The sequence below is a fragment of the Pecten maximus genome, chromosome 3 (assembly GCF_902652985.1).
Source record: "Pecten maximus chromosome 3, xPecMax1.1, whole genome shotgun sequence".
NCBI lineage: Eukaryota > Metazoa > Mollusca > Bivalvia > Pectinida > Pectinidae > Pecten > Pecten maximus.
Window position 1 is genome coordinate 29,157,898 of NC_047017.1, and position 18,880 is coordinate 29,176,777.

The following is an 18,880-nucleotide window of genomic DNA, read 5'->3' on the forward strand; positions in this document are numbered from 1 at the left end:
ATTTAAACCCTGTATTTACTATGACCTTCTTCATATGATTTGATGAAATGCAACTATCAACCAAGAGGACAGACATAACACTAGGTAGGACACAGGACAGACAACACCTTGTATGACACATGACAGACAGACATAATATTTGGTATGCCACATGACATACATCACACTTAGTAGGATACAGGACAGACATAACATTATATAGGACATAGGACAGACATAACATTATATAGGACAGGACAGACATAACATTATATAGGACATAGGACAGACATAACATTATATAGGACACAGGACAGACATAACATTATATAGGACAGGACACACATAACATTATATAGGACAGGACAGACATAACATTATATAGGACATAGGACAGACATAACATTATATAGGACACAGGACAGACATAACATTATATAGGACAGGACAGACATAACATTATATAGGACAGGACAGACATAACATTATATAGGACAGGACATACATAACATTTGGTATCCACAGGACATACATCACACTTAGTAGGACACATGATAGACATACCATTATATAGGACACAGTATAGACATACCATTATATAGGACAGACAGACATAACATTATATAGGACACAGGACAGACATAACATTATATAGGACACAGTATAGACATACCATTATATAGGACACAGGATAGACATAACATAATATAGGACACAGGACAGACATAACATTATATAGGACACAGGATAGACATCACACTTAGTAGGACACAGGACATGTACAACACTAGGTAGGGCACATGACAGACATAACACTAAGTAGGACACAAGGCATACATAATGTTATATGCTAGGAAGGATACAGGACAGTAAGACAAAGGACAGACAGAACACTAAAGTAGGACACAGGACAGACATGACTCAAGGCAGGACACAGGCAAACACAGGACAGACACAACACTAGATAGGACACAGGACAGAAACAACACTAGATAGGACACAGGACAGACACAACACTAGATAGGACACAGGACAGTAGGACACAGGACAGACATGGCTCTACGCAGGACACAGGCAAACACAGGACAGTAGGACACAGGACAGACGCAACACTAGATAGGACACAGGATAGACATAGCTCAAGGCAGGACACAGGCAAACACAGGACAGTAGGACACAGGACAGACACATAACTAGATAGGACATAGGACAGTAGGACACAGGACAGTAGGACACAGGACAGTAGGACACAGGACAGTAGGACACAGGACAGACACAACACATACTAGATAGGACACAGGATAGTAGGACACAGGACAGACACAACACTAGATAGGACACAGGACAGACACAACACTAGATAGGACACAGGACAGACACAACACTAGATAGGACACAGGACAGACACAACACATACTAGATAGGACACAGGACAGTAGGACACAGGATAGTAGGACACAGGACAGACACTCTTATGTGCTTAGTTCAGTAAAGCGTTGTTACGTGTATCAGCAGTGAGCATCTATTATACAGAAAAAACTACCCATCAGCAGTTATATCCTGGTACAGAAATGTCGTGAGAACCATCAATAGTTAAGTACCCTCTCCTAAATAGATTGTATTATATCAACAAGCTGAAAAAATTCAATTAATTTTGTGTTAAAATTATCCAAAGAAAGTATATTTTATTTGTAGATTGATTTTTGTCTGACTTGTGTAGAACTGTCACTGTGAAGTTAGCTACACCTGATCTATAGCCCCATATTCTATATACCCCTCTATTTAGATGTTAGCGGCTTCACACATCCTCACGACCTATTGTTGACCTGTATTAGAAGCAGTTATCAATTTGTGTTTGTGATGTAATGACATACTAACTATTACCAATTGAGTGTAATGGACCCATTCATACACATTTCTCTTGATTTGCTCCATAAATTCTATTTAGTGTAGAATTGAATCTTTCATCTGTGAGAGGTGGATGTGCTTAACCATATGTTTAAACCTTTTGTTGCCCTAACCACCGTAAACAGGTACTTACTGTGGCCATAACTTCCCCAATATCTCATCTTGTCATTATCTAGATCCCTTCAACTAGAAGTTTAGATCAAGTCATGTAGATTTTTTTTGGGGAGGTTTGAAAATGCATAATTATATTTACATAAATTGTGAACGAGTTATCTTAACAACACTTTCCCATCACCTGTTATGGTCCTATAGATATAACTTGATTGAGATCAGTTCCTCTCTATGATAATGTCGTCCTACTGCCTCCATCTGTAGGCCTAGCTATTTGTATATACTTATCTGATGTGCATTCCATCTCTTAGTTTTCCTATGACATTTCTAAAGCTTTAGGAACCACTTAACAAACCAGCTTCAATGACACTTTAGTATTAGAATTTTATGACAGCATATAGTTCATGTTCACACTAGTATATCAAATCATAAGATACTCTAGGACAGCTTCACTCTGTTCATCTAATTGGTACTTTAATTTGATCGTAGTTAATATATCAAAAATATCTAGATTATAGTGAGATGAAATTGTGATTCACACAGTGTTGAGTTCTAGAAGGGGGAACAATACAAATTTTCAAGCAAGTTTTTATCAAAGATTACAAAAATAAGTCTTAACATTGATATAGTCTTGTGATAGTGTTGTGCAGTTCTGATAATAATTGTGTTTGTGTGCTTAGATCAACCAAAAGACCATTCACCTTTCATGGTCATAAACTTGTTATGAATAAAAACTGAGCATTTGTATTTAAAGTTGGTTGTGGGGTGAGTTAGTTACACAAGTCTGACTGGTAACTGATAGCTTTGTATATCAATGGCTTCAATGTTAAAAGAACATAAAACAGAAAATATGAATTTAACACATTAGCCAAAGTCAAATTATGATAATGAGGTAGTCAAGCTTAATTAGGTCAACCAAAAATGTTCAATGTTGAAACAGATCTTTTCCTTAAGAAATTACAATAAAAGAATATCTTGATCAAGGTTATGGTCATGGTTAGCCTCACACATAAGCTTTCATCAAACATTGGTCTATCTGAAGTCTGAAGTCAAGAGTCCAGGTGACCATGACCATTGGCTTATCTGTAGTCTGAAGTCAAGAGTCCAGGTGACCATGACCATTGGTTTCAAGTTGCTGATTGTTTTGCTTTTTTAATTTTCAAAATAAGAAATCGCAGTGGGATGAAAGGCACCGTGAACCTGACAGAATTCCTGTCTCTATTTGATCTGTGTAATTACAAATCTGCCAGCTTTGCTGGAGAGATGATGGCCACTCAATCAGATATATCAGTCAAAGTGCTTCTGAATTTGTTTGAACAGCATGCATCTTCAGTTGAATCTTGTGTCTCATCATAAACTGTCAGTTGGAGTTTGATGAGCCTGCTAGGAATGCATTCTGTTTACACTTAGCCAAAGTGAGGTCATAGTTCAAAGGCCAAAGGCTTCAGGACTGAAAAATGTACCCAAAACATCAATAAAATATTAATAGTTTGTTGTTTTCAAACACAGGCATTATTTTCAGTAGATTTCATTATAGAAAGAATTCAATGTTTTACATGAAAAGTTTAGCATTTTTGCTCTCATAAAACATTTGCAATACGATATCTTATTTCAAGGGTTAGTATCAGTTCCAATAATGGTTCTAACAGCAATGTGAACTGGGTGTAATATAGCTTCATTAGCACAATACATTTCATTAAATTATGTTTGAAACACATCGGATATTTAATCAAATTTGATACTGAGGCTGAGGTAGGTAATCTAATTGAGAGATCTGTGGAGGTCATGACCTTTGGCTGGGAGGTGAAGCTATATCAGACCTTAGGGCTGACTATCAGATCAGGCTGGGCACACCAATTTCTACAAGTGAAAATTGAAAGATGTATTTTAATGGAAATTGATAAAGGGTATCAGAGGTTATGTCACTCTTGGGGGTAGGAGATAGATGTCCCAACCAGGGGTCTGTGTGTTGGGGAGCTGCACTTAATGTCACACTTGGGGGCAAGAGATAGGTGTCCCGACTATAAGGGTCTGTGTTGGGGAGCTGATGGGGACTGTGTGTTGGGGAGCTGATGGGGACTGTGTGTTGGGGAGCTGTTGGGGGCTGTATGTTGGAGAGCTGATGGGGGCTGTATGTTGGGGAGCTGATGGGGGCTGTGTGTCGGAGAGCTGATGGGGACTGTGTGTTGGGGAGCTGATGGGGGCTGTATGTTGGGGAGCTGTTGGGGGCTGTATGTTGGAGAGCTGATGGGGGCTGTATGTTGGGGAGCTGATGGGGGCTGTGTGCCTCTGTAGTAGAAACTGTAGTAGATCTAGCCTGATAGTGCTTATTTCAATTATGATGAGGAATCTGGTAGAAAACACAAGTTATGATAAGGCATAATATGCTGGGATAAAATCAGAGATTTATAGAGCGTACCAAGAACAGATTCTCATGTCTGTACATCAGAGACTGAATGTAGCTGGTTCTTCACTTGTACAATTTTATAGAGTATCATCTTTGGGTATTCCTTGGGCACAAATTAGGTGCAGTATTTCCAAGCATGTGGGTATAGAGTCCATTATGAGCCTCTTTACTGATACCACTGATGTTTTTTCGTCTAATGAGCTAACACACCTAATATCATCTGTATATTCTACTCTGAAGGATTCCCCACTGTCCCTCATCTCTGCGGATATAAAAAGACTGGTATGACATAAAAATGTGAACTTTATCTCTTCCAGCTGCTAATTTCAGTCATCAAACTGGATTGGTTTGCTCCCCTAACATTGCCTAACTACTATCTGTGTAATACCTCAGGCTAGTGTAGTACAACTTTGTTTACATTTTGGCTTCGGCAGCTGGAAATGGAGCCCTTGGGGCTGGGGAAGACATAGAGCAGGATAATTATTCTGATTTCAATTTGAATTTCTGACATTTATTTCAGAAACACATCTAATCAGTTCTCCCAGTGAATTATTTAATTGTGTGAGCAGTTGTATTTTGTATTTGATAATTTGTATTTTAGAGCCAGTTTGGTAGAATAATGGACAAGGTTATCCATGGAGAGCTTCTCTTATCACAATTAAGTATCATTTGTTGATGTAATATTATATTTGGCAATGGACAATCAGAAAAAAATACACATATTTTCAAACAGTACATTTTAGACAGTACAAGAATGCAGCTATCGGTACACAGACCTGACTGAAATGTAGGAGTTTTTTAACCGAGTAGTTCAAGGTTATAGCCTCCGTTTCTATGACATCATTAGTTATTTCCTTATATATACAGGTGAGTGTTGTAGAGCTGATGCTCTACTTGTCTGGTTACTGACAGAAGTCTCACATCTACAGGGCACTGGAATCATACAGTAAATAATTCCTTCACAGAAGCATAAATATTGTGTCAGTATTCAAGATGATTTTTCCTTTTATCATTTTATGTTATTTTTTGAGGGAAAGAGAGAGAGGGGGGGGGGGGGGGGGGGGGGGGGTACAGGGACATGTAACAATGTGGTTTCTGGTGAAAAGGAGGTGCTTTCATTATTACAGTATGAAATGCTACGTTTTGGATTACATAGTCCTATCCTGGATGTCATACCTCTGACAATGAAGGACCTGGAAAAGTAGAAGCTGTAGGGAAGAGAGGGACTCCTCACAGAGCCTAGTCAGTCTGTGATAGATCTACCAGGTACAGTGGGGTAATGTTTGTTGATGCTGCTAGAGAAGACATCTGGTACTGAGGCTGGGGATGGAGAATCAGGTGCTTAGACTTTTTACAGTAAATATCTGAAAATTTGTTCAGCTCTAATCCTACCAGAATGGTAATCCAACATTACTGAGAATAAAAACAGGCTACAGACTGTTTGATATTCTGACCCCTAACCCACTAGTGTGTGGCCATTCTCTAGTGTTAATATATATAAGTGTGTGATACCACACAACACTATCTCCATGTGGTCAGCTATGGTCCAGTCCCTGCCTAATCAAGATTTGATGTATGGGATTGTAGACACATGGCCTTTTAGAGTGAGCTGCACTGGGCTTCATCTAGACAGGGAAGTGTGACCATGAAATCCATTACACCTTCTTCAGAACTCGGGAAATATCCTTACCCATGTGTTATACGGGTGTTATACAAGTGAGGCAGGTGTTATACAAGTGAGAATGGGTATAAACAGGTGTTATCAAGTATTATACAGGTGTTGAAAGGTGTTATACCTGTAAGGTAGGAGTTATACAGGTTCAGAAAGTTTTCATATGGGTGTCATCAGGTGCTATACAGGTGTAATACAGGTGGAAATAGGTGCTATGCAGGTTGGAACTCGTGTTATGCAGGTATTCACAGGTGTTATACTAGTGAGACAGGTGTTATAGAGCAGGGAACTGGTGTTATACTGGTGAGGACAAGTGTTATACATGTGAGAACAGGTGTTATACTGATGGAGACAGGTGTTATACTGGTGGGAACAGGTGTTATTCATGTGGGAACAGGTGTTATACTGATGGAGACAGGTGTTATACATGTGGGAACAGGTGTTATACATGTGGGAACAGGTGTTATACGTAAGGGAACCAGTGTTATTCAGATGAGAACAGGTGTTATAAGTGTGACAGGTGTTATACAGGTCGGAACATGGTCCGGAGACATGGAGGTGTATTGTACAGGTGGGTACGGGTCAAGACAGTGAGGGTAGGAGTTATGACTGTAGAGACATGGAGGTGTATTGTACAGGTGGGTACAGGTCAGGACAGTGAGGGTAGGAGTTATGACTATAGAGACATGGAGGTGTATTGTACAGGTGGGTACGGGTCAAGACAGTGAGGGTAAGAGTTATGACTGTAGAGACATGGAGGTGTATTGTACAGGTGGGTACGGGTCAAGACAGTGAGGGTAGGAGTTATGGAGGTGTATTGTACAGGTGGGTACAGGTCAAGACAGTGAGGGTAAGAGTTATGACTGTAGAGACATGGAGGTGTATTGTACAGGTGGGTACGGGTCAAGACAGTGAGGGTAAGAGTTATGACTGTAGAGACATGGAGGTGTATTGTACAGGTGGGTACGGGTCAAGACAGTGAGGGTAGAGACATGGAGGTGTATTTACAGGTGGGTACGGGTCAGGACAGTGAGGGTAGGAGTTATGGAGGTGTATTGTACAGGTGGGTACGGGTCAGGACAGTGAGGGTAGGAGTTATGGAGGTGTATTGTACAGGTGGGTACAGGTCAAGACAGTGAGGGTAGGAGTTATGACTATAGAGACATGGAGGTGTATTGTACAGATGGGTACGGGTCAAGACAGTGAGGGTAAGAGTTATGACTGTAGAGACATGGAGGTGTATTGTACAGGTAGGTACGGGTCAAGACAGTGAGGGTAGGAGTTATGGAGGTGTATTGTACAGGTGGGTACGGGTCAAGACAGTGAGGGTAGGAGTTATGACTGTAGAGACATGGAGGTGTATTGTACAGGTGGGTACAGGTCAGGACAGTGAGGGTAGGAGTTATGACTGTAGAGACATGGAGGTGTATTGTACAGGTGGGTACGGGTCAGGACAGTGAAGGTAGGAGTTATGACTGTAGAGACAAGGAGGTGTATTGTACAGGTGGGTACAGGTCAAGACAGTGAGGGTAGGAGTTATGGAGGTGTATTGTACAGGTGGGTACGGGTCAAGACAGTGAGGGTAGGAGTTATGACTGTAGAGACATGGAGGTGTATTGTACAGGTAGGTACAGGTCAAGACTGAGGGTAGGAGTTATGACTGTAGAGACAAGTGATATGAAAGTGGAGATATGTTGTATAGGTGGGTACAGGTGGTATACAGGTGGAGTGCTACCTTTAAATGTTATAGGTGGTAACGAGCTATAAATGTTCTTCAGCAGAGGACAAGTGTTAGCTATAATTGCCTTCTGACTTTCATGTTCTGTTAGACTGGATTTCCATCTTGATGTTGGATAAGATGATGATCTGCAATTTCTTATCTTAGGCATGCTGTACTAATTGCGTACAGGTATTCTGTGGGATGCTCAGGGCTGATTATCAAGTAATACTTCTTTCATATCTCCTTAGAAAGTCTACAATTAACATTTAACACCTGCACACTATAAAGAGAAGTTTGAACCACGGATGCTGAGGTCTTACATTGGATGTCAGTTGGTGGCAGCAAATTATGACCCCATTCCATGTGAAAACAAAGTTAACATGTAAAAGTTTTCCTTGGTCATCAAAGTCGTCCAGTGTCGAAAAGCTTTTAACTAGAAATGCCGTTCTTGGCACAGAATGTGACATTTGGATGGGATAGCATTTCTGTAATTTTTAGCTCACCTGGACCGAAGGTCCGGTGAGCTTATGCCATGGCGCGGCGTCCGTCGTCCGTCGTCCGTCCGTCCGTCAACATTTGCTTCAAATCGCTACTAGTCAAAAAGTTCTTATTGGATTTTGACCAAATTTGGCCAGAAACATCCTTGGCAGAACGGGAACAGATTTTGCATAAATGGTGACTCTAACCCCCAAGGGGCCAAAGGGGCAGGGCCCAATAGGGGAAATAGAGGTAATTCCTTTAAATCGCTACTAGTCATAAAGTTATGAATGGATTTGAACCCAATTTGGTCAGAAACATCCTTGGGGAAAGGGGAACAGATTTTGCATAAATGGTGACTCTGACCCCAAAGGGGCCAAAGGGGCGGGGCCAAATATGGGAAATAGAGGTAATTCCTTTAAATCGCTACTAGTCATAAAGTTATGAATGGATTTGAACCCAATTTGGTCAGAAACATCCTTGGGGAAAGGGGAACAGATTTTGCATAAATGGTGACTCTGACCCCAAAGGGGCCAAAGGGGCGGGGCCAAATATGGGAAATAGAGGTAATTCCTCTAAATCGCTACTTGTCATAAAGTTATGAATGGATTTGAACCCAATTTGGTCAGAAACATCCTTGGGGGAAGGGGAAGAGATTTTGCATAAATGGTGATTCTGACCCCAAAGGGGCCAAAGGGGCTGGGCCAAATATGGGAAATAGAGGTAATTCCTCTAAATCGCTACTTGTCATAAAGTTATGAATGGATTTGAACCCAATTTGGTCAGAAACATCCTTGGGGAAAGGGGAACAGATTTTGCATAAATGGTGACTCTGACCCCAAAGGGGCCAAAGGGGCGGGGCCAAATATGGGAAATAGAGGTAATTCCTTTAAATTGCTACTAGTCATAAAGTTATGAATGGATTTGAATCCAATTTGGTCAGAAACATCCTTGGGGGAAGGGGAAGAGATTTTGCATAAATGGTGGCTCTGACCCCGGAGGGGCCAAAGGGGCAGGGCCCAATAGGGGAAATAGAGGTAATTCCTTTGAATCACTACTAGTCATAAAGTTATGAATGGATTTGAACCCAATTTGGTCAGAAACATCCTTGGGGGAAGGGAAGAGATTTTGCATAAATGGTGGCTCTGACCCCGGAGGGGCCAAAGGGGCGGGGCCCAATAGGGGAAATAGAGGTAATTCCTTTAAATCGCTACTTGTCATAAAGTTATGAATGGATTTGAACCCAATTTGGTCAGAGATATCTTTGGGGGAAGGGGAACAGATTTGCATAAATGGTGGCTCTGACCCCAAAGGGGCTTAAAGGGCGCGGCCCAATAAGGGAAGTAGAGGTAATTGCTTTAAATCGCTACTTGTCATAAAGTTATGAATGGATTTGAACCCAATTTGGTCAGAAACTTCCTTGGAGGAAGAGGAACCTATTTTGCATAAATGGTGACACTGACCCCCAAGGGGCCATAGGGGCGGGTCCCAATATGGGAAATAGAGTTAATTCCTTTAAATTGCTACTAGTCATAAAGTTATGAATGGATTTGAATCCAATTTGGTCAGAAACATCCTTGGGGGAAGGGGACCAGATTTTGCATAAATGGTGACTCTGACCCCGGAGGGGCCAAAGGGCAGGGCCCAAGTGGGGAAATAGAGGTAATTCCTTTAAATCGCTACTTGTCATAAAGTTATGAATGGATTTGAACCCAATTTGGTCAGAGATATCTTTGGGGGAAGGGGAACAGATTTTGCATAAATGGTGGCTCTGACCCCAAAGGGGCTAAAGGGGCGGGGCCCAATAGGGGAAATAGAGGTAATTCCTTTGAATCGCTACTAGTCATAAAGTTATGAATGGATTTGAACCCAATTCGGTCCGAAACATCCTTGGGGAAGGGGAACAGATTTTGCATAAATGATGGCTCTGACCCCGGAGGGGCCAAATGGGTGGGGCCCAATAAGGGAAATAGAGGTAATTCCTTTAAATTGCTACTAGTCATAAAGTTATGAATGGATTTGAACCCAATTCGGTCCGAAACATCCTTGGGGGAAGGGGAAGAGATTTTGCATAAATGGTGATTCTGACCCTAAAGGGGCCAAAAAGGCGGGGCCCAGTGGGGGAAATAGAGGTAATTCCTTTGAATCGCTACTAGTCATAAAGTTATGAATGGATTTGAACCCAATTTGGTCAGAAACAGGGGAACAGATTTTGCATAAATGGTCACTCTGACCCCCGAAGGGCCAAAGGGGCTGGGCCCAATAGTTGAAATAGAGGTAATTCCTTTAAATCGCTACTAGTCATAAAGTGATGAATGCATGTTCTATAAACAATTCTTGAGGTCTTTCAGACCTTAGAGAGTCTGGACTTCATTACTCTTTAGAGCAGTTTGGATTCCCACACTATAACCATATATAGCATTGTTAGAGTTTTACAAATAAAACAAATTGAATATGAACATTATTTTGACAATTGGTCTAATCCAACCAGGTGAGCGATACAGGCCCCATGGGCCTCTTGTTATTTGTTGGGGCTGCAAGTGGATCTATGAGATACCAATTTGGGGTCTAGCTAAAGTTACCAGAGTTGATCATTGTTATGTGTCTCAAGTCATTGACAGGGCACAGAGTCCTATTCCTGACTGACAGAGAATTCCTGCTACACAAGCTCCAGTTATAACCTCTAGCCTGGTGCACAGGGTCCTAAGGCTGGATCTGCCTGGGTATCACAGAGAGCAAGGTCAGCCTCAGAACCATCTCCAGTGTCAGCCTCAGTATCATTCCTAGTGTTAGCCCCCAGTGTTAGCCCCAGTGTAGCCTCCAGTGTTAGCCCCAGTGTAGCCCCCAGTGTTAGCCCCAGTGTAGCCCCCAGTGTTAGTCCCCACCATTAGCCCCCAGTGTAGCCCCCAGTGTTAGCCCCCACCATTAGCCCCCAGTGTAGCCCCCAGTGTTAGCCCCCAGCATTAGCCCCAGTGTAGCCCCAAGTGTAGTCCCCAGTGTTAGTTCCCAGCATTAGCCCCCAGTGTAGCTCCCGGTGTAGCTCCCAGTGTTAGCCCCCAGTGTTAGCCCCCACCCAGTGTAGCCCCAAGTGTAAGCCCCAGTGTAAGCTGCAGTATCATATCCAGTGTCAGCTTCAGTTCCATTTCCAGTATAGCCCCCATTGTAAACCCCCAGTGTAAGCCCCCAGTGTCAGCCTCAGTATCATTTCCAGTGTCAGACTCAGTGACAATCATCTCCAGTCTCGGCCACAGTATCATCTCCAGTATCATCTCCTGTGTCAGTTTCTGTATCATCTCTAATGTCAGCCTCAGTATCATCTCCAGTGTCAGCCACAGTATCATCTCCAGTGTCAACCTCAGTATCATCTCCAGTGTCAGTCTCAGTATCATCTCCAGTGTCAGCCACAGTATCATCTCCAGTGTCAGCCACAGTATCATCTCCAGTGTCATCTCCAGTATCATCTCCTGTCAGTCTCTATATCATCTCCAGTGTCAGCCTCTGTATCATCTCTAATGTCAGCCTCAGTATCATCTCCAGTGTCAGCCACAGTATCATTTCCAATGTCAGCCTCAGTATCATCTCCAGTGTCAGTCTCAGTATCATCTCAAGTGTCGGCCTCAGTATCATCTCCAGTGTCATCTCCAGTATCATCTCCAGTATCAGCTCAAGTGTCAGCCTCAGTATCATCTTCAGTGTCAGCCTCAGTATCATCTCCAGTGTCAGCCTCAGTATCATCTCAAGTGTCGGCCTCAGTATCATCTCCAGTGTCAGTCTCAGTATCATCTCCAGTGTCAGCCACAGTATCATCTCCAGTGTCATCTCCAGTATCATCTCCTGTCAGTCTCTATATCATCTCCAGTGTCAGCCTCTGTATCATCTCTAATGTCAGCCTCAGTATCATCTCCAGTGTCAGTCTCAGTATCATCTCCAGTGTCAGCCACAGTATCATTTCCAGTGTCAGCCTCATTATCATCTCCAGTGTCATCTCCAGTATCATCTCAAGTGTCAGTCTCAGTATCATCTCCAATGTCAGCCTCACTATCATCTCCAGTGTCAGCCTCAGTATCATCTCCAGTGTCAGTGTCATCTCCAGTGTCAGCCTCAGTATCATTTCCAGTCAGCCTCAGTATCATATCCAGTGTCAGCCTTAGTATCATCTCTAGTGTCAGCCTCAGTATCATCTCCAGTATCATCTCCAGTATCATCTCCAGTGTCAGCCTCAGTATCATCTCCAGTATCATCTCAAGTGTCAGCCTCAGTATGATCTCCAGTGTCAGCCTCAGTATGATCTCCAGTGTCAGCCTCAGTATCATCTCTAGTGTGAGCCTCAGTATGATCTCCAATGTCAGCCTCACTATCATCTCCAATGTCAGCCTCAGTATCATCTCCAGTGTCAGTCTCAGTACCATCTCCAGTGTCAGCCTCAGTATCATCTCCAGTATCATCTCAAGTGTCAGCCTCAGTATCATCTCCAGTGTCAGCCTCAGTATCATCTCCAGTGTGAGCCTCAGTATCATCTCTAGTGTGAGCCTCAGTATCATCTCCAGTGTCAGTCTCAGTACCATCTCCAGTGTCAGTCTCAGTATCATCTTCAGTGTCAGTCTCAGTATCATCTCCAGTGTCAGCCTCAGTATCATCTCAAGTGTCAGTCTCAGTATCATCTCAAGTGTCAGCCTCAGTATCATCTCAAGTGTCAGCCTCAGTATCATTTCCAGTCAGCCTCAGTATCATCTCCAGTGTCAGCCTCAGTATCATCTCCAGTGTCAGCCTCAGTATCATCTCTAGTGTCAGCCTAAGTATCATCTCAAGTGTCAGCCTCAGTATCACCTCCAGTGTCATCTCTAGTGTCAGCCTCAGTATGATCTCCAATGTCAGCCTCAGTATCATCTCCAGTGTCAGTCTCATTATCATCTCCAGTGTCATCTCCAGTATAATCTCTAGTGTCATCTCCAGTATCATCTCAAGTGTCAGTCTCAGTATCATCTTCAGTGTCAGCCTCAGTATCATCTCCAGTGTCAGCCTCAGTATCATTTCCAGTCAGCCTCAGTATCATATCCAGTGTCAGCCTCAGTATCATATCCAGTGTCAGCCTCAGTATCATATCCAGTGTCAGCCTCAGTATCATCTCTAGTGTCAGCCTCAGTATCATCTCCAGTGTCATCTCCAGTATCAGCTCAAGTGTCAGCCTCAGTATCATCTTCAGTGTCAGCCTCAGTATCATCTCCAATGTCAGCCTCAGTATTATATCCAGTGTCAGCCTCAGTATCATTTCTAGTGTCAGCCTCAGTATCATCTCCAGTATCATCTCCAGTGTCAGCCTCAGTATCATCTCCAGTGTCATCTCCAGTATCATCTCAAGTGTCAGCCTCAGTATCATCTCCAGTGTCAGCCTCAGTATCATCTCCAGTGTCAGCCTCAGTATCATCTCCAGTGTCAGCCTCAGTATCATCTCCAGTGTCGGTCTCAATATCATTTCCATTGCCAACCTCAGTACCATTTCCAATATTGGACTTTAATTGATCCTAGTTGTGAAAGCAGGATTTGTATAATATTTTTTCATGAAATTATTTAAATAAATTACAGGTTCAGGATGTATACATTTTAAACAAAGGATTGGCTGCTGTTATCATGCTGCACATAGACTTTGATAAATACAGTAGGTTTTTACCAAGCGCTAGAACTAGGTTGTAAATACAGTAGGTTTTTACCAAGTACTAGAACGAGGTTGTAGTAAGCTGACAATAGCTACATTACTCTCAGTTCACACCAGTATTTATCTTTATATATAGAAAGTTTTAAATTCAAAGATTTTTTTTCTAACCTGTTCCACATTTTAAAAGAAAGCCATAGAAATCACACAAAGAGTGCTCCAATTACACTGTAGATAAAAGACATTTCAGTTACCTGCAAAAACTTCGACATTTGTGCTAACCACCTTTTTAGTAGGCTGTAAACAAATCACTCATCAAAAAAGGGCAAAAAGATAAGGTTTGATTACACTGTCGGGAGAGTATACTTTCACAATTTCCAACAATAAAAAGATGCATGTGTTTACATTTCTACCATACAACCTCTAGTCTCTACTCTACTCTTTTCTTCTGCTTTCTTGAGAATTGTTTTTTTCCCTAACAGTTGGTCTCGGGAGTTTTTTTTTTTTTTTTTTTTGAGTGATTGGTCTCAGATTTATTTTGGTCTTGAGAGTTGAATTTTCTTTTTGTTCTCCATTACTCTCTATTGGGCTTTTTCTAGGTGATCTTTTTTGTTTTAAGTTGCTCTCGGCTGTTAGTATTATGGGTAAAGAGAGGGTAGGTAATATAAGGCCGACATGCAGAACCTATAGTGGTAGGTCAAACTAGTCCAGGTAAACACTCTGCTTCACTTCCAATTAAGTTGACTAGCCAATCAGAGGGTAATTAATGTTCTAACCAGTTGGAGACTGGACCTCGGACGCTGCCCAGTTTTCAGAATCTGACTAAAGATCTGACCGGTGGGGCTGACCCTGTGATGTTTTCATTACCATGGGATAACCCTCAGGTTGATGTCTATAGGGCTGGTAGGAAAGCAGGGCATGTGTTTTACAAGACAGAGAAGGGTTTGTATCCGTTCTGACATTTTATATTGTCAGATAATTCCTAAATGTTTGTAGTAGTCAATTTTAACCTATTTTTGATTCTGTTCCGTGGTTATTTTTGGCTTCGGTAAGAAGATCTGACCTTAGACAGTCTGGATGCACCTTACAGCTTTATCATGTATTACTAAACTGTCCAGCATCTGCAGCATCCTGGTTCTCTAGTCCCCCCCCCCCCCCACCCCCCCACCCCCCCAACCCCAACCCCAACCCCCAACCCCCACTACACAAGGTCCAAAGGAAAATCAGAAATATATGAAGATCATGGAATAGATAACTGCTTGTGAAACGTGCTCTTCAAACACTCAAACTTCTGTTGTTTATTAATATGGACAAAAGTAATGTGCTTAATTCATTTACTAAAACATAAATTTCCATCAGATTCAACATTACTGATGGTTATTAAACAAATAAAAAGATGTATTATACTTATCATTGCCTTCTGCTGAGATTAGTATCACAAGATGATGGCGTAGATCTTGCCCAGTACCCAGAGTCTGGAGAGTTTGTGTAATGGAGACCACTGTAATTAGTTTGTATACAGAAATATCTCGTGTTCCTCTACTTTGTTTTCTATCGGTTATGATGGTGAAATAATTTGTAGAAGATTTGAGGAGATAAGTTTCCGTATATACAAATTAAACGTCCACCAAGTTCTATATAATAAAGTGGCCAATCCATCCACATTACCGTTATAAATAATCACTCCAGAAATTACGTAGACATAGACAACCAAATTTTCTGCTGATTTAAGCCATTTTGTAAGAATTATTTTAGATGATTGCATTATGAGTAGGGAGATGTTTTTGTTTGTGCTGCGTTAATAAGGGGTGTTGGAGGGGATGATGGGTAGTTGGAGCTCTCCTCCTCAGCCTGCCAGCTGGCACTCTGAATATTGGGTATGCATGATTTTACACAAGAATAAAACAACAGATCAGGAGTTCAAGGACGACTATTTTTAACTTCAAATATCTAGTTCTTATGTTATTTACATCATGGAAAAACTGTAGGAATTCCAACTTCTGCAAGACAAGTTTTCTTCATTGTAAAACTGAAAATTGAACCAAGACTGATATGATATGAGCAGAGAGACATGGCTGGTACTTGTCTGTTTTGCACTTAGTTACCAAAAAATATGTAGAAGTATTTTGTAGCTTGTAAGTGATGGTTGCCTACTACCATGGTACAACTCCTCGTAATGTTATTACTCCATGCATACACATCCTCGTCAAATTACGGGCGGACTGCCAGGGTACATTCCTCGTAACTGTTGAGCAATCTACTAGGTGCTGCAAGCGGCCATTTTCTACAACCATTGTTTTCTCTTACTACGAAACTCTCCAACACTGGCACAGGGCTTACTACGAAACTCCTCCCCACCTCTCCAACACTGGCACAGGGTTTCCTGAGGAACTTAGAAACTTAGAGTACCCCCCCCCCCTCAAACATTTAATAACTGCATGTTGCTAGTTTTACATAAAACTTTCATCCATCACTTGCCTTTATTTTTGGCTATTTTTTTTATTGATAAGTACCTTATGCAGTTTAGTGTATGATGTCTGCTATGGAAGTTATTTATTTTATGGTACGATGTCTGCTATGGAAGTTATTTATTTTATGTTACGATGTCTGCTATGGAAGTTATTTATTTTATGGTACGATGTCAGCTATGGATATATAGTTTATGGTATGATGTCTGATATGGATATATAGTTTATGGTATGATGTCTGATATGGATATATAGTTTATGGTACGATGTCTGATATGGATATATAGTTTATGGTACGATGTCTGATATGGATATATAGTTTATGGTATGATGTCTGATATGGATATATAGTTTATGGTATGATGTCTGATATGGATATATAGTTTATGGTATGATGTCTGATATGGATATATAGTTTATGGTATGATGTCTGATATGGATATATAGTTTATGGTATGATGTCTGATATGGATATATAGTTTATGGTACGATGTCAGCTATGGATATATAGTTTATGGTATGATGTATGATATGGATATATAGTTTATGGTATGATGATATTGTTCAGTATAGTAGTTAAGGGTACAGTGCTTGTTATTGTGTATTGTTTACAGTATAGACCTGATGACACATTGATCATGCTAATGAAGAGAGAGTTTTGTACTCTAGTCCTGTCAAGTGATGAGATGGGGACTAATTAGCAACAAGAGGCCTACTCTTCTGATGAAATATGACCATACTGTAGTAGATAAACTATCAACAGACTCTAGGCTTCCTCTCAATAGTTGGTAGGATGTACTCAGAGATGAAAGATCTCCACAACATTTTCGTTGTGACCTTCCAGGGTGAAGTTGGTGTGGAATCCAGTGAACTTGATGATTTCCTGTGTTTGTTTATATCAACAATTCTTACTCTGTCTTGTTTGAATCTGATTATGTAAACTATAAAAATTCAAAAGTTTATTGTAGGATGTCCCTTGTCTGGTTAAACTTTAGGATACAGTGTATATAGATTTACTGTAGGATGTCCCTGTCTGGTTAAACTTTAGGATACAGTGTATATAGATTTACTGTAGGATGTCCCTGTCTGGTTAAACTTTAGGATACATTTTATAAAGGTTTAATGTGGGGTGTCCCTTGTCTGGTTAAACTTTAAGATATAAAGGTTTACAAGGGGATGGTCCCTGTTTGGTTAAACTATAAGAGATAAAGATATAAAGGGTTACTGAAGGATGGTCTGTGTCTGGCTAAAACAGCCTAGGTTTGTGAGCTCCAGCTGGTATGAAGACCAGACTCGTCCAAGGATTAATTGACACAAGTATTTGGTGTTTACCTGAAACTTACTGGTGAATTCAGAGTGTTATGGTAACAATGTTGTTTACATACAGCACCAAAAATATTGGACAGTATTCAGTATTGGTGTTTTGGGATCAAGCTGTTTGGGTTAATTTGGTAGTTATGAAGGTTGAGGGCATGGTTCTGTAAAAGGTCTGCCGAGATTCTGTAAGAGGTCTGCCGAGATTCTGTCAGAGGCCTGCCGAGATTCTGTAAGAGGCCTGCCGAGATTCTGTGAGAGGTCTGCTGAGATTCTGTAAAAGGTCTGCCGAGATTCTGTAAGAGATCTGCCGAGATTCTGTGAGAGGTCTGCCGAGATTCTGTGAGAGGTCTGCCGAGATTCTGTGAGAGGTCTGCCGAGATTCTGTAAGAGGCCTGCCGAGATTCTGTGAGAGGTCTGCCGAGATTCTGTAAGAGATCTGCCGAGATTCTGTCAGAGGCCTGCCGAGATTCTGTAAGAGGCCTGCCGAGATTCTGTGAGAGGTCTGCCGAGATTCTGTAAAAGGTCTGCCGAGATTCTGTAAGAGATCTGCCGAGATTCTGTGAGAGATCTGCCGAGATTCTGTAAGAGATCTGCCGAGATTCTGTGAGAGGTCTGCCGAGATTCTGTGAGAGGTCTGCCGAGATTCTGTAAGAGATCTGCCGAGATTCTGTGAGAGGTCTGCCGAGATTCTGTGAGAGGTCTGCCGAGATTCTGTGAGAGGTCTGCCGAGATTCTGTAAGAGATCTGCCGAGATTCTATATGAGGTCTGCCGAGATTCTGTAAGAGGTCTGCTGAGAAATCTGGTGCATTCTGTCTATGTTAGGTTTGGGGAAATGTCCCAGAAAACAATATTCTGTTCTTCAGTAGAACCAACTGCATATCTCATGCTTGCTTGAATGTTTAGAGAGTATACACTTAAAGTACAATAAAGATATATGGTCTCCTTGACAACCATCATGAAGCCTTTACCGATTGGTTGACAACCTGTAACATTATCTGGATTCTCTCTTTCTTTTTGTTTTGTTCCAGAAACCTAGTAATCTTTTTTTTCTCTTTCACACATGATGATAAGGCAAAATATAATTAAGGTCACGATTAATGATGCAGCTCTAATGTGAGGTAGGATGGCAGACGGCCTGATTACCTGGGCAGGTTTCTGTATACACTTTGC

At 41.5% G+C, this 18,880-nt stretch overlaps 1 protein-coding gene across 1 annotated transcript in view; it reads left to right on the top strand.

Annotated features, from left to right (window-relative positions):
- LOC117323839 (protein jagged-1b-like) overlaps positions 1–18,880 on the top strand; it is a 137,707-nt gene that overhangs the window by 68,633 nt on the left and 50,194 nt on the right. The window lies entirely within an intron of this gene.